The sequence below is a fragment of the Rhinopithecus roxellana genome, chromosome 14, assembly GCF_007565055.1.
Source record: "Rhinopithecus roxellana isolate Shanxi Qingling chromosome 14, ASM756505v1, whole genome shotgun sequence".
NCBI classification, from domain to species: Eukaryota; Metazoa; Chordata; class Mammalia; order Primates; family Cercopithecidae; genus Rhinopithecus; species Rhinopithecus roxellana.
In genome coordinates, this window is record NC_044562.1 from 124,481,961 (window position 1) to 124,506,589 (window position 24,629).

At 42.3% G+C, this 24,629-nt stretch overlaps 1 protein-coding gene across 1 annotated transcript in view; it reads left to right on the forward strand.

The window, feature by feature from the left end:
- The window catches only part of ZRANB3 (zinc finger RANBP2-type containing 3), a 319,849-nt gene that overhangs the window by 257,104 nt on the left and 38,116 nt on the right, over positions 1 to 24,629 (forward strand). The gene's annotated exons all lie outside the window — the stretch shown is intronic.

Genomic DNA, 24,629 nt, shown 5'->3' on the forward strand with positions numbered 1-24,629 from the left:
GGTGCACGCCTGTAATCCCAGCTACTCAAGAGGCTGAGGCACAGATATCGCTTGAACCACTTGAACCAGGAAGGCAGAGGTTCTCGTGAGTTGAGATTGTATTGTGCTGTACTCCAGGCTGGGCGATAGAGTGAGCCTGTGTCTCTGTCTCAAAAATTAAAAAAAGAAAGAAGAAAAAAAAGAAAAATAGGCAAAGAATATGAGCATCAGAGGATACCTGAATAGCCAATAAACATGAAAAGAAGCTCTACCTCACTAAAATAAGGCAAATTGTAAAGATAATTTTCCTCTTTACTATTTATTAGTAAGTAATTAGCGGTCTAACAATTTCAAAGTATGTGACCCCCCCATTCCCAAAACTTGTTACTGAGTGGTTTTAGCATTCATTAATGATATTTGCATGAATCACCTTTGAAATGGTCTTTCTTTTTTTTCTTTTTTTTGAGACAGAGTCTCGCACTGTCGCCCTGCCTGGAGTACAATGGTGTGATCTCAGCTTACTGCAACCTCTGTCTCCCGGGTTCAGGCGATTCTCCTGCCTCAGTCTCCCGAGCAGCTGAGATACAGATGCCTGCCACCATGCCTGGCTAATTTTTTGTATTTTTAGTAGAGACAGGGTTTCACTATGTTGGCCAGGTTGGTCTCGAACTCCTAACCTTGTGATCCGCCCACCTCGGCCTTCCAAAGTGCTGGGATTACAGGTGTGAGCCACCACGCCTGGCCTGAAATGGTTTTTCTAATTCCATCATTGCTTCTATATTTATTAGTTGTCATTTTTCTATAAAGAAGACATTTACCTCCCTGCTTTGAAAAAATATGACTATGGACCAGGCGTGGTGGCTGACAGACCTGTAATCCAACCCTTTGGGAAGCTGAGGTGGGTGGATCAGTTGAGGTCAGGAGTTTGAGATCAGCCTGGCCAACATGGTGAAACTGCATTCCTACTAAAAAAAAATACAAAAAAAAAAAAAAAATTAGCCCAGCGTCATGGCACATGCCTGTACTCCCAGCTACTCGGGAGACTGAGGCAGGAGAATCACTTAAACCCAGGAAGTGGAGGTTTTGGTGAGCCGAGATCACGCACCGCACTCCAGCCTGGGTGATGGAGTGAGACTCCGTCTAAAAAAAAAAGAAAAAATTACTATGAACTTAGGGGTTTCAATTATTGTTATTATTTAATGTGTTATAATCCTTTACCTTTTTTTCTTTTTAAGCTTAGATCTGGCTAATGAAAGCTCCTTTAAATTGGCTCCTTTTTAAAAAAACACATCCTTATAATTCTCTGAGTGCTTCCTTGCTTTCTGGCACACAATATATAACAGGTTCACCTTAATTTTTTTGCCCCAGACCTGGAATTGGCCCATTTCTTTAAGGAGCACTTATTCCCTTTACTGTGGAGTGATATTTAGAAATTAGGATTTTGTTGTTGTTCCTCTGGGCTGTCATTGCTTCTAGGCTCTTTTCAATGTACAGAATATGTTCTCACGCATATATAAGGATACATGCACAAAGATCTTTATTGTGTCATTTTTTAGAATGCAAAAAAATGGAAACAACCAAAATGCCCATCAATAGAAGAATGGATATGTAGATTGTCATATCTTGTAAAATGCTATTTAGAAGTTAAAGTGAATGAGTTATATTTATATGTATCAACATGATGAGATCTTGAAAACACAAAGTTGCTTTAAAAACACATAGCACACACAGTATAGTCTATGTTTATGAGTACACATATGTAGTAAAACATAAACACACACTGGAAGAATATATATCAAATTTATAAAATTGGTTACCTCTGGGAGAGGAGAATGGATGTGGGGAAGAATAAAAGTGTGATAGCAACTTCAGCAAAAATGTTTTATTTCTTTTATTTTATAAAAAGATCAGAAGTACAATATTAATATTTGTAAATTTTCAATGGTGGATACATAGATTTTTGTTGTATTCATTATACATTTCTATATGTAAAAATCCCCCAGTCTCACCTCTAACAAATGCTATTTAGAGATTATTTATAAATTTAGTAAGAAATAATATATTAGAGAAATTTGTAATTTATAATGTCTGCTGTTTCCTAGCCTTTTTTTTTTTTTTAATTCTTTTTTTTTTAAAAGACAGGCTCTCTGCCTATCACCCAGGCTGGAGTCCAGTGGCATGATTATAGCTCACTGCAGCTTCAAAGTTCTGGACTCGAGATTCTCCCATCTCAGCCTCCCAAGTAGCTAGGACCACAGGCATGTGCTACCATGACTGGCTAATTTTTTATGTTTCGTAGACAGAGTCTCACTACGTGGCTCAGGCTGGTCTCAAACTTCTGGCCTGAAGCAGTCCTCCCACCTCTGCATCCCAAAGCATAGAGATTAGAAGCATGAACTGCCACCACTCTTGGCCTTCTAGTCTTTTTGGGGTAATATGGTGTCAGAGTTACAGAGAGTTTAATTTTAATTTTTCAAAGAACTGATCAGAAGTTATAGGAATAAAATTAATATTTACATTTTTTCTGATAATACAAAATTAAAAATTTAATGTGAAGTTTAATTTCATAAAAATACATTATGTGGAATCATTAATTTTTAATTATCTTATTTGGAGGTCTAGTACAATTTTTTTTCTAGAATATTAGAATATAATTCTGTGAAATGTTGCTAAAAAATAGATTATTTATAATCTCGTTTAAAAAACGAGTTTTCTTTTTTCTTTTTTTTTTCTTTTCGGAGATGGAGTCTCACTCAGTCGCCAGGCTGGAGTGCAGTGGCACAATCTCTACTTACTGCAAACTCCGCCTCCCGGGTTCAAGCAATTCTCCTGCCTCAGCCTCCCAAGTAGCTGAGACAACAAGCACATGCCGCCACGCCTGGCTAATTTTTTGTATTTTAGTAAAGACGGGGTTTCACCCTGTTGCCCAGGCTGGTCTCCAACTCCTGAGCTCAGGCAATCTGCCCATCTCAGCCTCCCAAAGTGCTAGGATTACAGGCATGAGCTACCGCGCCCAACCAAGTTTTCTTTCAGCAATGCTTATTATATTATATTCTGGTCTACAATAAAGTGAATAGAAATCCTAGCTATTTTTAAAATATATAAATAAACCTATGATTTGTGGCTGTTCTTTCTCTAAAACTTCCTATCAAACTATGTTTACCAGTTCATTTCTAAGATAGGTATTAAGAATTTGAAATAAATCTTCCTACATATGTATATGTTTATTGTTTTTTAAAGTTTATCTGAAGAAAATATATATTTGTGTACACAATTTTAAAAAGTCACCCATACCAAATTTTACTTTCTTGAGTTAGGTATATCTTTCATAGTTCAGTGTTGTCATATATTTTCTAATACTTGTCTTTATACAAATGCAGTTTGATGTAAATTGGAATCCTAGAATGTAGGGATCTTTTGTTTGTTTTGGTTAGTTTTGCTTTGTTGGTATTTGTTTATTTGTTATATGGCCAGCAAGTGAAGTGTGCTTTGATTGACTTTAGGTGAGTGTGCCCTCTCACCACTCTGTCTATACCCTCCCAGCTTCATGCAGTTTAAGAAATGTTCAATTGGCTGGGCACGGTGGCTCAAGCCTGTAATCCCAGCACTTTGGGAGGCCGAGATGGGCGGATCACGAGGTCAGGAGATCGAGACCATCCTGGCTAACACGGTGAAACCCTGTCTCTACTAAAAAATATGAAAAACTAGCCGGGCGAGGTGGCGGGCATCTGTAGTCCCAGCTCCTCCTGAGGCTGAGGCAGGAGAATGGCGTAAACCCGGGAGGTGGAGTTTGCAGTGAGCCGAGATCGTGCCACTGCACCCAAGTCAATAATATATTCAATATGTACTTACTTTATATTTATATATACTTATATTATTATCGAATAATATATTCAATATATTCAGTATATACTTGACTATATAATATTCAATAATATATTCAAGTATATATATACTTGTATTCAAGTATATATAGTACACATACAGTATATATATACACTTGAATATATATTATTCAAGCATTTGAATAATACCTTAAATGAAACTAATTCACACAAATGTATGAGCGACAATTCTTTTTTTTTTTTTTTTTGAGGCGGAGTCTTGCTCTGTCGCCCAGGCTGGAGTGCAGTGGCCGGATCTCAGCTCACTGCAAGCTCCGCCTCCCGGGTTCCCGCCATTCTCCTGCCTCAGCCTCCCAAGTAGCTGGGACTACAGGCGCCCGCCTCGTCACCCGGCTAGTTTTTTGTATTTTTAGTAGAGACGGGGTTTCACTGTGTTCGCAGGATGGTCTCAATCTCCTGACCTTGTGATCCGCCCGTCTCGGCCTCCCAAAGTGCTGGGATTACAGGCTTGAGCCACCGCGCCCGGCTGAGCGACAATTCTTTACCCATGCTAGATGTATTTACGTTTTTTAAGAAATTACAGTATTTGTTAACCCAAATGAAACTCAAATTGAAGTCCAACTCAAGTAAAAAGAAAAAATTCCATCACCACAAGGAAAGATACTTTTGCACAGCCCAGTTGGCTGTCCCATAAGTAAGCAGTCCTGCCTTGGAATCCATCACCAGGGTCACTGCCTAAGTTGTGGTCAGTCCAATTTCCACTGCTTCTTCCTTTCTTCTACTTCTGAATGTGTCTGACTTCTAAGTACTATTTTGGCTTTGAGGTGTTTTGATTTCCCTACAGTGGCTTCCATTGAGTGATATTGTAGGTCATCTCCGGGCGGGAGAATGGCATGGATAATATTAGTGTATGTTATTTATAAGCAACAAAAGGCTGTTTCTGAATAAAGCAAGCTGAGTGGAGTATTCAAATAGGGAGGCTCCTTCTGTCTCCGGTTTTCATTTTGCTACCATCATCTAACAAGTGTCTCTTCCTCTAGCTCTAGCTGTGGGAAATTGGGGCCCTTCCCTTAACCTCTTTAGGGTCTTTTCTCATCCTCTTTTGCTCCTTTCTCCAATAATCAGCAACATTATTTATCTAGCCATTTGAGTCCCTAGGTTACTAGATGGCTTCTAAGCCCCCTTTCATCCATTATATATAAACTATAAAGTATCCTAAGAGAAACTTGGTACATAAAGGATTCATAGGTGAGCACAAAAAAAAAAAAAAAAGCACTCTAATTTAGTATGGGTAATGAGTCCTGCTTGTGGTTAGGACATGTCTGCTTTCTGCTCAACTTCTCTTCTTTTAATCTCAATGAGCCAGAGCTACTTCTGTTTCCTTACTTCATACAGTAGTTATCTTTACATTTTGAGATGAATCTCTAGGAAATTCACAAATCCAGCCAGAACGACTACTTCCAGTCATTTCTTGCTACCTCTTGCGTCAGCCCACGCTACAGTCTCTGCTTTCCTTTGCCAGTTGTTTTGTGTGCTCTTAGTTCAATGTGCCCTAGTGTTCCTTGCCCTCATTAGCCTCTCCCCATTTGCCGGTTTTCCTCACCCTGCTTCTGTCCCAGCCTCTTTGGCTTGCCTTTTCTCCATCACAATCATCCTTAAGTTCCCTGGCCTGCTGTCCTCAAGGGCTTCTAGATCATCCTTGACCCAAAGCAAATTTACATTTCAAACACTTACATTTGCATTAAAAATGTGTAGAATGGTTGCTTGTCTGCTGCAAAAAATTGTATATAGTTAGGAGAGCTCTTCAGAATTATTATTAAATTTAAAAATATGCCCTCAGGCCAGAGCTTGGTGGCTCTTGCCTGTAATCCAAGCACTTTGGGAGGCCAAATCTCCCTTGAGCCCAGGTGTTTGAGACCTGCCTGGGCAACATGGCTACACCTTGTCTCTGTAAAAAGTAAAAATAAAAATAAGAAAATTAGCTGGGCATGGTGGTACACACGTGTGGTTCCAGCCACTTGGGAGTCTGAGGTGGGAGGATCACTCAAACTCAGGAGGATGATTGCACCACTGTACTCCAGCCTGGGCAACACAGTGAGACCCTGTCTCAAAAACAAAGACAAAACAAAGTTCTCAAAATTCAAAAAGAAACCGCATTTTTTATTAAATGCCAACATTGTATGAAATGTTTGCTTTGTTGTGGTAAAAAGTACAAATTAAAAATGTCTCACGTATTAAAAAAAACCTTTTTTTCCTGCATATTGTCCAATTGAATAAATGGTAACAGCAAAAAGAAAGTTCACCACAGGAGCTGTGGCATTCGTGAACTCTAAGTCCCTCTTGTCCAAAATCTCTTCTTTCTGAATATGGTAAAGAACTGGTTTCTTAGGGTAATACATCTTAAATATTTATTTAATATATATTTTAGGAATTCGAAGAACTTTGTAGTTATTATGTAATTAGTCTGCATAATAGCCTAATTAATAAGGACATGAGGGTAGCCTCATGGTTACAGATAGAGACATACAAATGTCTCTGTCGTGTTGTAGGAAAATCTGGGTTCTTGTCACACGACCAGGATAATTTAGGCATGTGGATACATTGTAGGGTGAGAAGGGCAGCATTTATCGTGTGAAAAGGGAAAAAAGGGAAGCAGGGACTCTCAGCAAAGCAAGAGTCCTGCCAGCAGGCTTCGCTTTTCACGGATTGAATCCCCTGTTACCACCCAGGAACAGGAGAGGCCAGGCTCCTCCTTCCTGCAATGAGTGCTAACTCCCCAAGGCTCCACCCCATCCTCCCAATGCCCAGGCAGGTTGGAGATTCTCCAGGGAACCTTTTTACCTCACTTGTCTCAATAGCTTACATAACATTATGTTATTATTAGACATTTGTCTTATTTACTTTTATGACTTTAATACACTCAATAATAATGACTAACATCTATTGAGTTGTTATTTCTTGCAGCCATTGTGCTAAGCCCTTAATATTCAGGATCTTTCTTTTAAAAATAAACTTATTTAAATAAAGATGGGAATCTCACCATGTTGTCCAGGCTGGTATCGAATTCCTAGGCTCAAGCAATCCTCCCACCTCAGCCTCCCAAAGTGTTGGGATTACAGATATGAGCTACCACTCCAGGCTCATGATCTTATTTAACCTTCAGAGCAGCATCATGAGGAAGATACTATTAACTTGCCTCACTAAATCTGAGGAAAGTTACATAATCTGCCCAAGGTCATACAGCCAATAAGTGGCACAGCTGGGGCAGAAAGTGCCAGACCTTTCTGCTCCAAGGTCTGTTCTCATAACTTTGCCACTCTATACTAGGTGCATTAGAGTTAACATATCGTGGGACTTCAACAAATGTGTGTGGAATGAATACAACATTGAAAAACTTCAATTTGGTTTAGCCAGGTTTCTAGGATGTGAGCCACATACAGGACATTCAAAAATCATTCATTATATAAGCATTTATTAAGATTATATGAAATACAAGTCAAAACCACAATGAGATGCCACGTCACACCCACTAGGGTGACTAAAATAAAAAAGACAAGTATTGTCTATGATGTAGAGAAATTAGAAGACTCATATATTGTTGGTAGAAATGTAAAATGATGCAGCCATTTTGTAAAACCATCTGGGAGTTCCTCAACATGTTAGACATAGAGTTACCATATGACCCAGCAATTGTACTTCCAAGGGAATTGAGAACATCTGTCTACACAAAAATTTGGACATGGACATTATGGCAGCATGATTCATGGTAGCCAAAAAAAGTAGGACCAGTCCAAATGTTCATAAATTGATGAATGGGTAAATAAAATGTGGTTAATCCCTGTGTTACCAGAAAGAGGTCTCAATCCAGACCTTAAGAGAGGTTATTGGATCTCATGCAAGAAGGAATTCAGGGTGAGTCTACAAAGTAAAGTGAAATGATGTTTATTAGATAAGTAAAGAAACTAAAGAATGGCTACTCTATAGGCAGAGCTGTGGCATGGGCTGCTTGACTGAGTATACTTATGGTATATCTTGATTATATGCCAAACAAGGGGTGGATTAGTCATGAGTTTTCCAGGGTTGCAAGTTCCTGGAACTGAAGGTTCCTCCCCTTTTTAGACCATATAGAGTAACTTCCAGATGTTTCCGTGGCATTTGTAAACTCTTTTGGTGCTGGTGGGAATATCTTTTAGCATACGAATGCATTATAATTAGTATATAATGAGCTGTGAGGATGACCAGAGGTCTCTTTCATTACCATCTTGGTTTTGGTGGGTCTTGGCTGGCTTCTTTATTGCATCCTGTGTTTTCAGCAGGGTCTTTGGGAAAAGACTTGTGTGTTGTGAAACCAGTCCTGCCAGGCTCCTGTCCCATTCTATGACTAAGAATGCCTAACATCCTTGAAATGCAACCCAGCAGGTCTCAGCCTCATTTTACCCTGCCCCCATTCAAGATGGAGTTGCTCTCGTTCAAATGCCTCTGACACATACAGTGGAATATTATTTGGCTTTAAAAAGTATACATGCGGCTGGGCGCGGTGGCTCAAGCCTGTAATCCCAGCACTTTGGGAGGCCTAGACGGGTGGATCGCGAGGTCAGGAGATCGAGACCAACCTAGCTAACACGGCGAAACCCCGTTTCTACTAAAAAATACAAAAAACTAGCCGGGTGAGTTGGCGGGCGCCTGTAGTCCCGGCTACTTGGGAGGCTGAGGCAGGAGAATGGCATAAACCCGGGAGGCGGAGCTTGCAGTGAGCTGAGATCCAGCCACTGCACTCCAGCCTGGGTGACAGAGCGAGACTCCGTCTCAAAAAACAAAAACAAAAACAAAAAGTATACATGCGCTGGGCCTGGTGACTCACGCCTGTAATCCCAGCACTTTGGGAGACTGAGGCAGGCAGATCACCTGAGGTCGGGAGTTCAAGGCCAGCCTGACCAACAGGGAGAAACCCCTTCTCTACTAAAATTACAAAATTAGCTGGGCGTGCGCCTGTAATCCCAGCTACTCAGGAGGCTGAGGCAGGAGAACTACTTGAACCCGGGAGGCGGAGGTTGCAGTGAGCTGAGTTTGCACCACTGCACTCCAGCCTGGGCAACAGAGTGAGACACTGTCTCAGAAACAAACAAAAAGACACATACTACACCATGGATGACATGGATGAACCCTGAAAATTTGTTAAGTGAAAGAAGCAGGACAGGCCACTTCTTGTGTAGCTCTTTTTATTCAGATTAGCCAGAATAGGCAAATCTGTAGAGACACAAAGTAGACTAGTACTTGACAAGAGATTCGAGGTGTCTTTACAAAAAATACAAAAATTAGGTGGGCGTGGTGGCACATACCTGTAGTCCCAGCTACTCAGGAGGCTGAGGTGAGAGGATCACCTGAGCCCAGGTCAAGTCTGTAGTGAGCCATGATTTCTCCACTGCACTCCAGCCTGGGTGACAGAGTAAGACCCTGTCTCAAAAACAAAAAACAAAACAAAACAAAAGAACAAAATGTTAACGAATTGACTTTTAAATATCTGATTGGGTTTTTTTGTTTGAGGAGGGTTGCTTTTGTTTTTAAGAGACAGACTCTCACTCTGTTGCCCAGGATTGTTCAGTAAAGAGGTCATAGTTCACTGCATCCTCAAAATCCTGGGCTCCAGTGATCCTCCTGCCTCAGCCTCCCAAGTAGCCAGGACTATCATCATGCCACCATGCCAGGTTAATTTTTTATTTTTTGTAGAGATGGGGGTCTCCTTATGTTGCTCAGGCTGGTATCAAATTCCTCAGCTCAAGCAATCCTCCTGCCTGAACCTTTCAAACTGTTGGGATTATAGGTGTTAGCCACTGCACCTGGCCCTGATTGGCTTTTATTAGCAAGTCATGAATTGGGCAGCATCCCATTTATGAACTAGAATGATGCTTCACTAAGCTGAGCAGAGCAGAGTGGGTGAGTTTTACAGGCAGAAAAGGAGAAACGGAACAGAAAAGAAAGCAGAAACAAGGAAGAAAAGGCAGATTAATGGTTTAAAAGTTATTTTCCTTGTAGGGGTAAAGCAGAGAGGACTTCCTCATCATGCTGGTTCAGGTTGACTGGGCCCCTTTTGATTGCTGTGAATCTCGTGTGTGTGTGTGTGTGTGTGTGTGTGTGTGTGTGTGTGTGTGTGTGTGTGTGTGTTGTTTTGTTTTGTTTAAACTGCCCTGTTTTTAAGTTCAGTTTGATTAAGTGGCACCTGGCATGTGTTACTCCATTCCTGGTTTGCTCTGGTCTTTTGGGTCCTAGTGTAGGAGCTCAGACTAAAACAATGGCTTCACATACATCTTATTTAACATTGCCTAATGAGTATAGGGTTTCTTTCTGAGGGTAATGAAAATGTCCTATGGCCGGATGCGGTGGCTCACGCCTGTAATCCCAGCACCTTGGGAGGCCGAGGCAGGGAGATCACCAGGTCAGGATACCAAGACCAGCCTGGCCAACATGGTGAAATCCCATCTCTACTAAAAATACAAAAAAAATAGCTAGGTGTGGCAGCGGGTGCTTGTAGTCCCAGCTGCTCGGGAGGCTGAGGCAGGAGAATGGTGTGAACCCAGGAGGCGGAGGTTGCAGTGAGCCCACCCAGATCATGCCACTGTACTCCAGCCTGGGCGACAGAGCGAGACTCTGTCTCAAAGAAAAAAAAAGAAAAAAGAAAATGTTCTATAATTAATAAAGTCTGAATATACTAAAATCATTGAACTGGACACTTTAAAAGGGTGAATTTTATGGTATATGGATTACATCTCAATACAGTTGTTTTTTGTTTTATTTTTTTCAAGACTGAGTCTCACTCTTGTTATGCCCAGACCGTTTGTTCCCCAGAGAAGACCACCAGAGTCCGGAGTCAAAGCCAAGCGGCAAGGATCTTTACTGCAAGTTCGAACTTGGTCCCTCCGTTTCACAACATTCAAGAGGGCCCCGAACGATGCATGTGCTCGCTTTTTATAGCCCGATGTAAACAGGATATGTAAGGTTACAGAGGAACAAGGGAATTCTTTTGGTTACAGCATTACAATTGGTTAACATTTTAAGTTATACATTTAGCAGTTTTCTATTGGTTCCCGCGCTTTTAGTAAAACCACAAACGGTTGTGACCTTATCACAACCGGTGTGGTGTTTTTCAAAGTCGAGACATATGGAGGAATGTGTTTGTGTTGGGCCCAGGAAGTTGAGACAAATGGGAGAATGTGTTTGTGTTGGGCCCAGGGCTGAGATATATGGAGGAATGTGTTTGTGTTGGGCCCAGGGCTGAGATATATGGAGAAATGTGTTTGTGTTGGGCCCAGGAAGTTGAGACAAATGGGAGAATGTGTTTGTGTTGGGCCCAGGGCTGAGATATATGGAGGAATGTGTTTGTGTTGGGCCCAGGGCTGAGATATATGGAGGAATGTGTTTGTGTTGGGCCCAGGAAGTTGAGACAAATGGGGGAATGTGTTTGTGTTTGATCTCCTTCACTCTTGCCCAGGCTAGAGTGCAGTGGCGTGATCTTGGCTCACTGCAACCTCCACCTCCCAGGTTCAAATGATTCTCCTGCCTCAGCCTCCCAACTAGCTGGGATTACAGGCGTGAGCCACCACACCCATCCACAGCTGTTATTTTTTTAAAAGACTATATGCTAAATTTTGAGAATGCAAAGATAAGGAAAATAGTTAACTTTCCTGTGGAGTTTACTTTTTAGTTGGGAAACAACAATTGAAAACAAATCATTTTAATGCATATGATAAATATGAAAATAGAGACATGTAAGTCAGGCCCTAGGAACACAGGACAGAATAAATAACTACCTGGAGCATTTGAGAAAGTTTCCCTTAGGAAATATCTGAGCTGAATTTTGAAGGATGAATTCAAAGGCAGTAGGTCCAATTTCAGGCAGAGGGAACACCAAAAACATGCCTAAAAGCACAGAGATATGAACAAATATTAATTGTTCTGAGAATGTGAAATCTGCACAAATATGTGAGCTTAGGGCTCATGAGAAGTGAGTTGAAGGAGAGGAAGCCTAAAACTTTGGCAGTAACCAGTTGGAGAGGAATTCACACTTGCCATGCCAAAAAGTGAGACCTGATTCTGGAAGTATATAGTGTCATGAGAGGTTTTTAAGCAGATAAATAACATGATCAGATTTCTGTCTTCAAAAGGTAATCCCAATGGTAGTGTGGAAAACAAATGGAAGAGTGAAGAGACAGAAGTTCTTGGAGGCAGTGCTACTTGGGGAATGGATTACAGTCATACACCACATAATGATGTTTTGGTCAACTACGATCACATACAATGGAAGTCTCACAAGGTTATAATGGAGCTGAAAAGTTCCTATCACCTGGTGAGGTTGTAGCCATAGTAACATGGTAGCACAGTGCATGACCCTTTCTATGTTTAGATACACAAATACTCACGATGTGATACAGTTTCCTGTAGTATTCAGTACTGTAACTGCTGTACAGGTTTGTAGTCTAGGAGTAATAGGCTATGCCAGGTAGTCTAGGTGTATATTATGCTATACCATCTAGGTTTGTGAAGTACACTCTGTGATGTTGGCACAACTGCAAAATCACCTAAAGACACATTTCTCAGAATGTGTCTGTATCTCCATTGTTAAGCATAGTATAGTTTCTCATCTAGTTTCAGCCTATGATGAAGGGATCTCTCTCTCTCTCCCCACTGCCTGTCCGGGCTTTCTCCCCCTGATTTTTTAGAGCCTGAGAACTTGGTTGGGTCACAGTTCAAGGTAGGTGAGTTGCTGTTGCCCCAGGAAGCATACCTTTCCTTTGCTTTCTGCCTCCACTGTGAGTGAGCACAGCAAACAAGCCTGCGTTGGCAGGCCCTACCACCTCTTCTGCTGCTAGATCTGTGCTGACAAGTTAGGAAGTCTAGTTTGGACCTTGGGTTCTAGCTGGGTTCTTCAGTATACCTTTTACCAGAATTTTACTTTGGTGCTATCAGGCACTTACAGGTCTATTAATAAAGCCAGTTCCTTTTTATTCATGAGGCTATTAGTATGTATAAAGCTCCTTTGTCAAGGATTCCTAGAGGGGATTTGAGGCACTATAACCACCCTAAATTCCTAACAGTAGTAGTGACAATAGAGAGGCAAAAAATGCCAGACATTTCAGCAGTAGAATCAATAAAATGAGACCTGAGTGGAATCCTATCTAATAGCAGTGCGGAAAGAGTAGAAGAGATTGAAGCAGGCACTTAGGGAAAACACCACAGCCAACAGCATGCAGGTAGATAAGGAGAGGACAAATTGAAACAGTGGAAAGAGATCCAGTTTAGTCTAAAACTGGAGATTCCATGCAGAGGACTTTATAGTTAATTTGGATGAGGAGTGAAGAGCCAAAAGATTGCGAGCTGGCTTAAGGACAGAGGTGAAGGGTTCACTCAGGACATCTTGAGTTTGAGGTGTCTCTGAACCTCAGCTGTTGTCCAAGAGTCATTTGGAGCTCAGCCCTAGAGCTTAAAGATAAATGATGGTACATAGGTAAACACTAGACATAAGTGGATTAATTTAACTCCCTGAGTTACATTCTAATCATCTATATGTTATATGACATTTTGCTATAAATTCTCATTGTCCTTATTGGAAGAGACAGCGATTCCCAAAGACATTAGCTATACTACTTTTGATGTCATGGGATTTTTTTCTATGGGGGCACATAGGAAGGTGTGTTACATAGGTAAACGTGTGTCACAGGGGTTTGTTATACATATTATTTCATCACCCAGGTATTAAGCGCAGTACCCAATAGTTATCTTTTCTGCTCCTCTCCTTCACGCAACCTCCCCCCTCAAGTAGACCCTAGTATCTGTTGTTTCCTTCTTTGTGTTCATAAGTTCTCATTATTTAGCTCCCATTTTGTATTAGTCCATTTTCATGCTGCTGATAAAGACATACCCAAGACTGGGAAGAAAAAGGGGTTTTTTTGTTTCTTTTGTTTTTTTGAGACAGAGTCCTGCTCTGTTGCCAGGCTAGAGCGTAGTGGCACGATCTAGGCTCAATGCAACCTCCACCTCCTGGCTTCAAGCAATTCTCTTGCCTCAGACTCCCGAGAAGCTGGGACTACAGGCGCGCACCACCAAGCCCAGCTAATTTTTGTATTTTTAGTAAAGACGGGGTTTCACCATGTTGGCCAGGCTGGCCTCAAACTCCTGACCTCGTGATCTGCCCACCTCAGCCTCCCAAAGTGCTAGGATTACAGGTGTAAGCCATCGTGTCCAGCGGAAAAAGAGGTTTAATTGGAATCACAGTTTCACAAGGCTGAGGAGGCCTCAGAATCATGGCAGGAGGTGAAAGGCACTTCTTACATGGTGGCAGCAAGAGAAAATGAGAAGGAAGCAAAAGTGGAAACCCCTGATAAAACCATCAGATTTCACGAGACTTATTCACTATCACAAGAATAGCACAGGAAAGACCGGCCCCCATGATTCAATTACCTCCCGCTGTGTCCCTCCCACAACACATGGGAATTCTGGGAGATACAGTTCAAGTTGAGATTTGGGTGGAGACACAGCCAAACTATATCATTCCGCCCCTGGCCCCCTCCAAATCTTATGGCCTCACATTTCAAAACCAATATGCCTTCCCAAAAGTCCCCCAACATCTTAATTCATTTCAGCATTAACCCAGAAGTCCACAGTCCAAAGTCTCATCTGAGACAAGGGAAGTCCCTTCTGCCGATGAGCCTATAAAATCAGAAGCAAGCTAGTTACTTCCTAGATACAGTGGGGGTACAGGTTAAATACAGCTGTTCCAAATGGGAGAAATTGGCCAAAACAAAGGGGATACAGGGCCCATGCAAGTCTGAAATCCAGTGAGGCAGTCAAATTTTAAAGCTCCAAAAAGATCTCTTTCAACTCCAGGTCTCATACCCAGGTCACACTGATACAAAAGGTAGATTCCAATGGTTTTGGGCAACTCTGCCCTTGTGGCTTTGTAGGGTACAGCTTTCCTCATGGCTGCTTTCACAAACTGGCATTGAGTGTCTACGGCTTCTCCAGGAGCATGGTGCAAGCTGTCAGTGGATCTACCATTCTGGGGTCTGGAGGACAGTGGCCCTCTTTTCACAGCTCCACTAGGCAGTGCCCTAGTAGGGACTCTGTGTGAAAGCTCCAACCCCACATTTCCCTTCCGCACTGCCCTAGCAGAGGCTCTCCAAGAGGGCCCCACTCCTACTGCAAACTTTGCATAGGCATCCAGTTGTTTCCATACATCTTCTGAAATCCAGGTGGAGGTTCCCAAACTTCAATTCTTGACTTCTGTGCACCCACAGGCTCAACACCACATGGAAGCTGCCAAGGCTTGGGGCTTCCATCCTCTGAAGCCACACCCCAAGCTGTACATTGGCCCCTTTCAGCCATGGCCGGAGCAGCTGGGATACAGGGAACCAAGTCCCTAGGGTGCACACAGCACAGGGACCCTGGACCTGGCCCACGAAACCACTTTTTCCTCCTGGGCCTCCTGACCTGTGATGGGAGAGACTACCGTGAAGGTCTGTGACATGCCCTAGAGACATTTTCCCCATGGTTTTGGGGATTAACATTAGGCTTCTTGCTACTTATGCAAATTTCTACAGCTGGCTTGAATTTCTCCCAATAAGTTTTGTTTTCTGTCACATAGGCTGCAAATTTTCCAAACTTCTATGCTCTGCTTCCCTTATAAAACTGAATGCCTTTAACAGCACCCAAGTCACCTCTTGAATGCTTTGCTCCTTAGAAATTTCTTCTGCCAGATACCCTAAATCATCTCTCTCAAGTTGAAAGTTCCATAAATCTCTAGGGTGGGGGCAAAATGCTGCCAGTCTCTGCTAAAACATAACAAGAGTCACCTTTGCTCCAGTTCCCAACAAATTCCTCATCCCCATCTGAGATCACCTCAGCCTGGATTTTATTGTCCATATTGCTATCAGCATTTTGGGCACAGCCATTCAACAAGTCTCTAGGAAGTTCTAAACTTTCCCACATTTTCTTGTCTTTTTCTAAGCCCTTCAAACTGTTCCAGTCTCTGCCTGTTACCCAGTTCCAAAGTCACATCCACATTTTCAGGTATCTTGTCAGCAACACCCCACTCTACTGGTACCGGTTTACTGTATTAGTCCGTTTTCATGCTGCTGATAAAGGCATACTTGAGACTGGGAAGAAAAAGAGGTTTAATTTGACTTAACGTTCCACATGACTGGGGAGGCCTCAGAATCACGGCAGGCAGTGAAAGGCACTTCTTATATGGCAGCGGCAAGAGAAAATGAGAAGGAAGCAAAAGCGGAAACCCATGATAAACCCATCAGATCTCATGAGACTCACTTGCTATCACTAGACTAGCGCAGGAAAGACTGGCCCCCATGATTCAATTACATTCCCCTAGGTCCCTCCCACAACATGTGGAAATTCTGTGAGATGCAATTCAAATTGAGATTTGGGTGGGGACACAGCCAAACCATATCACATTTATAAGTGAGAACATGTGGTATTTGGTTTTCTGTTCTTGCATTAGTTTGCTAAGGATAATAGCCTTTAGCTCCATCCATGTTCCCACAAAAGACATGATATCATTCTTTTTTATGGCTACATGGTATTCCATGATGTATAAGTACCATATTTTCTTTATTTAACCTGTCATCAACATGCATGTCTGTTGATTTCATGTCTTTGCTATTGTGAATAGTGCTACAGTGAACATTCCTGTGCATGTGTCTTTATGGTAGAATGATTTCTATTCCTCTGAGTATATAACCAGTAATGGGATTGCTGGGTCGAATGATAGTTCTTCTACTTTTAGCCCTTTGAAGAACTGCCATACGGCTTTCCACAATGGTTGAACTAATTTACACTCCCACCAACAGTGTATGTGTTCCCTTTTCTCTGCAACCTTGCCCACATCTGTTATTTGTTTCACTTTTTAATAATAGCCATTCTGACTGGTGTGAGATGGTATCTCACTGTGGTTTTGATTTGCATTTCTCTAGTGATCAGTAATATTGAACTTTTCTTCATATACTTGTTGGCTGCATGTATGTCTTCTTTTGAGAAGTGTCTGTTCATTTCCTTTGCCCACTTTGTTGTTGTTGTTGTTGTTGTTGTTGAGACAGAGTCTCGCTCTGTCACCCAGGCTGGAGTGCGGTAGTACAATCTTGGCTTACTGCAGCCTCCGGCTCCCAGGTTCAAGTAAATTTCATGCCTCAACCTCCCAAGTAGCTGGTACTACAGGTACATGCCACCATGCTCAGCTAATTTTTGTGTTTTTTGTAAAGATAGGGTTTCACAATTTTGGCCAGGCTAGTCTCAAATTACTGACCTCAGGTGATCCACCCATCTCAGCCTCCCATAGTGCTGAGATTATAGCTATGAGCCACCACACTGAGCCCTTCGCTCACTTTTTAATGGAAGTTTTTGTTTTTCTCTTGTAAATTTGTTTAAGTTTCGTATAGATGCTGGATATTAGACCTTTGTCAGGTGCATAATTTGCAAATACTTTATTCCTTTCTGTAAGTTGTCTGTTTACTCTGTTGATAGTTTATTTTGCTATGCAGAAGCTCTTAAGTTTAATTAGATCCCACTTGTCAACTTTTGCTTTTGTTAAGATTGCTTTTGGTGTTGACATGAGAACTTTGCCCATTCCTTTGTCCAGAATGGTATTGCCTATGTTGTCTCCCAGGGCTTTTATACTTTTGGGCCTGGAGGCTCTGTACAGGGAGTTGCTGAGCAGCTACTGGCTTGGCATCTACTGGCTCGATGGCTCTGTTGGGGGATGGCTAGAGCCCCAGGCTTGGAAGACCTCCCCAATGAGCAGATATGGGAATGGGCACCCATGTAACAGTCTGGCCAGTTCTCCGTAGGGCTACTGAAGTATGCTGAGGGCCCCTCCAGTCCCTAGTCACCTCGGATTTTCCAGTACCTAGAGGTATCACCAGTGAATCCGCGAAACACAAAGATGGCAGCCTATCTCACCCTCTGGAGCTTCCTCCCAGGGAGGTACAGGCCTATTACTGGTCCAGAGGCTCCTGAAGGAGGTAGCTGGTGACCCGGTTGGGAGGTTCTGTCCAGTGAGGAGGAATGGGTTTGGGGAGTCACTTAAAGAAAGCAGTCTGGCCATGTTTTGGTAGAGCAGCTGTGCTGTGCTGGGGGATCCCTTCTACCCTCTACACTCCATTCCACTTGGACTGTCCAAAGCGGGAAGACTGGAAAGGCTAAGGTGCAAACAGCAAACATGGCGACCAGCCCCTCCCCTCAGGACCTCCTTCTTAGGGAGGTGCAGTGCCGCTTCTGGTAGCTGACTGGAATTTTAGAGGTGTCATGGAAGTGAGTTGCCGTGGAAGTGGGGCCTGCAGGCTGTTGCTGCTCATCCACCTGCCTTCAGCCTCTTTCCTAGAGATATGTACAGGAGTCTAACCTCCCACTGCATGGGACGCCACACCTGGCTAAGACCATGTCTCTAAAAATAATAATAATAAGTAGTAGTAGCATTTTATTTTTTACTACTTTGGGTTTTTTTAAAAAATCAAAATGTGTTTTATTTTGTGTGTTTTGTTTTCTTTCTACCTGCAGGGAAACACTAGTTGTGCCTAAGAGTGGATATTGTCAGTATTTTATTCAGCTGTATGGGAATAAACATTTTGGAAAATCTGAAAAAAACACAGTCATTTCTTTCTTAGAATAATTTAAATCTATTTTTTCAGTTAGGTGATTAAAACCCTATTTGTGTCACTCTATCTCCTTTGAAAACAGACTCTTGTTGACTTGTTTACAAATGCTCATGAGGGCTGTTTAGTTCCAGTTCCAATCATCAATCCTCTATGGTTCAAGAGACCAGCATGATGTCCCAATCACCCATTTGTGAAACAGGTTTATTAATTTTTTCAGGAACAGGAGCCAAATGACATGAGGCAGTAATGGTTCCTACCAGAGCTGCCCTTTGATCAAAGTCTATTAAACCTGACATCAGTGCTTTTGTTGGTAGCCTGTGCTTCCCTGGTATAGCACCAAGCTTTGAAGTGCTTTATTTTTTATGAGTTTTACTAGATTTTTTTTTCCCCTCTGCTTCAGTTCTAATAACTGACTTTTAATCCTATCATCATGGCCAGGGGATTTGTCTGTAAAGACCAGTAGTTTGCTATGGTGAAAAACAGGGCAAATAGATTAGTACTCTGAACTTTCCAGATAAAAACGTGCGTTTTTGCCATCTTAAGCATTTTGCAGTTTGTATTCCCAGTACTTCTCACCAAAAGCAGTATTTTTCTTTTGTTTTTCAAAAACAATATTGAACAAAAGACAGGAACACAATAACTGAGTTTCAGCTGTATAACTGAAGAGAGGAATATGTTCTTCTATCTTCCACTTTCCTTATGACATGGGCATGTTGTTGTAATTATATTTTCCTCATAAGTTTTGTGATAAAACTTACCATAGGCTTAGATCACTCTTCCTCCTCTAAGGAGCAGGGAGTCGTGTTATTGATGAATCTAACATTTTTGGAAAATATGCATTTTTTGGGGAAGCATTCTGTTTGCAGTTATTTCTTACTACCTTTTTCCCAAATTCTTTAATCAGTGAATCTACTAACAGCTGTAGCAGTGTTGCCAGCTCTACTAAAACAGAACACTTTATGAAAAATTAACAAAAAAGGACAAAAGAAAAGTCATTAGAAGCATCTTACAGATATTTATATTTGATATCTGTATCTACAAATTAGTATCTTATTTAAGGTCACCTTTTTCTTTTATAAACCAGACATGTTCCCAATACCTGCTTGAGTCTCCATGAGTTGATGGTAATATGTCTCTGTCTCAAAACATCAAGGATGGCCGGGCGTGGTGGCTCATGCCTGTAATCCCAGCACTTTGGGAGGCTGAGGTGGGTGGTTCACCTGAGGTCAGGAGTTTGAGACCAACCTGGCCAATATGGTGAAACCTCATCTCTACTAAAAATAGAAAAAATTAGCCGGGCTTGGTGGCAGGTGCCTGTAATCCCAGCTACTCAGAAGGCTGAGGCAGGAGAATCGCCTGAACCTGGGAGGCGGAGGTTGCAGTGAGCTGAGATCGTTCCATTGCACTCCAGCCTGGGCAACAAGAGCAAAATTCCATCTCAAAAAAAAAAAAAAAAAGGATAATGTGTTTTGTTTTAAACTGACCTATGTGACCTTTGGGTCCTGCCAGTATAGTAATTTCCTAGCCATTCAAATCCATGTGCTTTTTTCTACTTACCTTATCAACAGTTTCCCTCTTTTTGATTGTGTGACTCTACGTGTCATTTGCTGTCTTATGAGAAATTATCCAAACTCCAGTTACAATGACAGACAGATGAGCTCAGCTAGCACATTTTGTGCCTGCACAGCACTCTGTGCTGGCATTCTTCAGTTTATAAAAATTATTATTTCAAAGAGGCCAGAGGGATTCTCATGAATTATGTAAGAGAGTTCATGTATTTGCTTCTCCTTAAAAAGAGTGTCACCACCCATGTGTATATTCACATATAAATTATCAATCCCTCTTTATGTGCAGAAAATTAAGGAAAGAAATGAAGCTGTTAGGGCTGGTGCGATGGCTCACACCTGTAAGCCCAGCACTTTGGGAGGCCGAGGCAGGCGGATCACCTGAGGTCAGGAGTTCGAGAGTAGCGTGGCCAACATGGTGAAACCCTGTCTCTACTAAAAATGCAAAAAATTAGCGGGGCATGGTGGCGGGCACCTGTAATCCCAGCTACTTGGGAGGCTGAGGCAGAAGAATGGCTTGAACCTGGGAGGCGGAAGTTGCGGTGAGCCGAGATCACACCATTGCACTCCAGCCTGAGCAACAGAGCAAGACTCTGTCTCAAAAAAAAAAAAAAAAAAAAAAAGAAGAAATCAAAAGAAATGGGGCTGTTAAAACCACAAGTGCATCTTCAGATGTTTTATTCTACTCTCTTAGACCCAGCCTTTGGTGGGTCCTGAATTTTTGAGACTATGGAGACAGTAAAGAACTGCTCCCCACAAAACACACACAATGCAGAAAAATGACAATTTCAGGGGCTTCCCAAGCTCACAGAAGACCATCCAGGGTCTTGTGAGAAGCCCATAGACTCCAAATTCAGACCTCATATTCAGGCCTGGCACCTATAATCCTAGCATTTTGGGAAGCCGAGGTAGGTGAATTGCCTGAGCTCAGGAGTTCAAGACCAGTGGTGAAACCCTGTTTCTTTTCGGTTTTTTTTTGTTGTTGTTGTTGTTTTTAGACGGAGTTTTAATCTTGTTGCCCAGGCTGGAGTGCAATGATGCGATCTTGGCTCACCGCAACCTTCACCACCCAGGTTCAAGTGATTCTCCTGCCTCAGCCTCCCGAGTAGCTGGGATTACAGGCATGTGCCACCATGCCCGGCTATGTTTGTATTTTTAGTAGAGATGGGGTTTCTCTGTGTTGGTCAGGCTGGTCTCAAATCCCCGACCTCAGGTGATCCGCCCACCTCAGCCTCCCGAAGTGCTGGGATTACTGTGTAAGCCACAGCACCCGGCCTCTGTCTCTACTAAAAAATACAAAAAACTAGCCGGGCGTGGTGGCGGGCGCCTGTAGTCCCAGCTACTTGGGAGGCTGAGGCAGGAGAATGGCGTAAAGCCGGGAGGCGGAGCTTGCAGTGAGCTGAGATCCAGCCACTGCACTCCAGCCCGGGAGACAGAGCGAGACTCCGTCTCAAAAAAAAAACAAAAAAACAAAAAATTAGCCAGGCATGGTGGCACATGCTTGTAGTCCCAGCTACTCAGGAGACTGAGGCACAAGAATCACTTAAACCAGGGAGGCGGAGATTGCAGTGAGCCAAGATTGTGCCATTTCACTCCAGCCTGGGCAACAGAGTGAGATTCTGTCTCAAATAAACAAAACAAAAAATCATTTTCAGTAAACCAGGAGCCCCTCTTTGTTTCCATCCAGCAGGTATAATTATCTTTAGAATATATCAAAGAGATTTTCTCACTTGTTTTTCTATTAGTCATAGCTGCTAAATGTCAAAGAGACCTCATCAACCAACTTCCTGCTGATTGCCCAGAGGCTACGATCAGAAAGCACAATTGATGACATGGATCAGGTTTCTCACTGATTACCTAGTATGAAATCCTTACTCCTTTTAGGCCTTCCAGCTTATGGCAGCCCTGTGGCCAGGACCCTAACATGTAAGGTTTACTTCCTGTGACAGCATTCATCATTGTTCAGTTTAGCCATCATAACATTAGCCATAGCTAATCTTGTCCTCTCCTTTTGCTAACATTGTATTTTTTTTTTTTTTTTTTTTTTTTGAGACGGAGTCTCGCTCTGTCACCCAGGCTGGAGTGCAGTGGCCAGATCTCAGCTCACTACAAGCTCTGCCTCCCGGGTTCACGCCATTCTCCTGCCTCAGCCTCCCGAGTAGCTGGGACTACAGGCGCCGCCACCTCGCCCGGCTAGTTTTTTGTATTTTTAGTAGAGACGGGGTTTCACCGTGTTAGCCAGGATGGTCTCGATCTCCTGACCTTGTGATCCGCCCATCTCGGCCTCCCAAAGTGCTGGGATTACAGGCTTGAGCCACCGCGCCCGGCCAACATTGTATTCTTAAGAGTATCTTTTGGTTCACAATATTATTAAAGTGATTTCCTTTCTACCCTTTCCCTTGTTTTCTGGATTTTATGTACTAAAGCCTCAATTTTATTACCCAAGTGGAATGTTCTGTTTTAGAACATCAGCTATACTGATTACTCCCACTGTTAATGGCAGAAGTATGCATCAATTACTTGTATGTTGTAAGTATGCATCAATTACTGTTAATGACAGAAGTATGCATCAATTATGGTATGATGCATACCATAATGGCAGAAGTATGCATCAATTTCTCATACTGTCAGTCACTGCTAACCTTACCTCTCAACCTGCCTTCAGCACATAATGAGAATTCTCAAATGCTATTTTCCCAAATAAGTCATTGCTTAAATAGTAAAATAAGTTATTTTTAAAATAGCTTAATTAAATAGCTTAGTTAAGAAGATCAACTGTAAAGCTGGTATTTGAAGGCCCTGAGAATTCTTTTTTTGGTGGGGAGGTTTCTTTAGTTGTTTTGCTTGTTTGTTTGTTTATTTTTGAGATGGAGTATGCTCTGCCATCTAGGCTGGAGGGCAGTGGCGCAATCTCAGCTCATTGTAACCTCCACTTCCTACAGTCAAGTGATTCTCGTGCCTCAGCCTCCCAAGTAGCTGGGATTACAAGCACCCACCACCATGCATCACTAATTTTTTTGTATTTTTAGTAGAGACGGCGTTTCACTGTCTTGGCCAGGCTGGTTTCAAACTCCTGACATCAAGTGATCTGGCCACCTTGGCCTCTCAATGTGCTGAGATTACAGGTGTGAGCCCTCACACCTGGCTAATTTTTGTGTTTTTAGCAGAGATGGGGTTTTGACATGTTGTCCAGGATGGTTTGATCTGTTTGACCAGATCAAGTGATCTGCCTGCCTTGGCCTCCCAGAGTGCTGGGATTACAGGCATGAGCCACCACACTCAGCCTTCTTTGTTCTGTTTTGTTGTTTTGTTAAAACATTTGTTTTAACAAATGTTGCAATTGGTTTTTTTTGTTTGTTTTTTTTTTTTTTTTTTTTTTGGTGGGGAAATGGAGATATAAGTCATTAAAGAAACAGATTCTTTAAAATATAGAATAGGACAAAAGATTCAAGTATTTTTTAAACATTATTCAGTATAGATGACAGTGGACTATTAATATATTTTATATATATAGCTATCCTGACATCAGTTTGCTTTATTTGCTCTTCTTAAGAAAAAAAAATTTAAGGCCGGGCATGGTGGCTCATGCTTTCAATTCCAGCACTTTGGGAGGCTAAGGCAGAAGGATCGCTTGAGCCCGGCCCAGGAGTTCAAGACCAGCCCAGGCAACATAGGGAGACCCTTGTCTAAACAACAACAACAAGTTAACCAGGCATGGCAACACGCACCTATAGTCGCAGCTACTCAGGAGGCTGAGGCAAGAGGATCTCTTGAGCCCGGAAGGCTAAGGCTGCAGTGAGCTGTGATCGCACTACTGTACTCCAGCCTTGGTGACAAAGTGAGACCCTGCTTCAGAGAGAAAAAAAAAATTTTTTTAAGTATAGAGAGGTGGTTGAGGTTATGGTTAAGGCATTAAATTGAAAACAAGCAGATTAAGAAAGATTCCTTAATTAATGGTAAGTTTTTGTTTGTTTGTTTGTTTGTTTGTTTGTTTTTTAGACGGAGTCTCACTCTGTCGCCCAGGCTGGAGTGCAGTGGCGCAATCTCGGCTCACTGCAACCTCTGCCTGCTGGGTTCCCTGCCTCAGCCTCCTGAGTAGCTGGGATTACAGGCACCCGACACCATGCATGGCTAATTTTTGTATTTTTAGTAGAGACAGGGTTTCACCATCTTGGCCAGGCTGATCTTGAAATCCTGACCTCGTGATCCACCCACCTTGGCCTCCCAAAGTGCTGGGATTACAGGCGAGAGACACCACACCTGGTCTCTTTAGCACCTTTCTCTGACAAGCTCCGTGAGTGGTAGCTAACATTGTGTCGTCTGTGGAGTCTGTGGAGAAACTGACTAGACCAATCAAAAACTTGTGGAGACTGAAGGAGATCATAAAAGAGTCGGTAATGACTCTACAGTGAAGTCTCCCATGTGGAACTCCTGATGGCATTTTAGCATCTTATTAAATATTAGTTGATAACAAAAGGCCACCAGGCATTGAGGATAACTTCTCATGTGAAAAACAGAAACCAAAACAAACATCCAAGCCAAGAATGAGACACAAAAGCAACAGACAATGTAATGAGCTGAAGAAA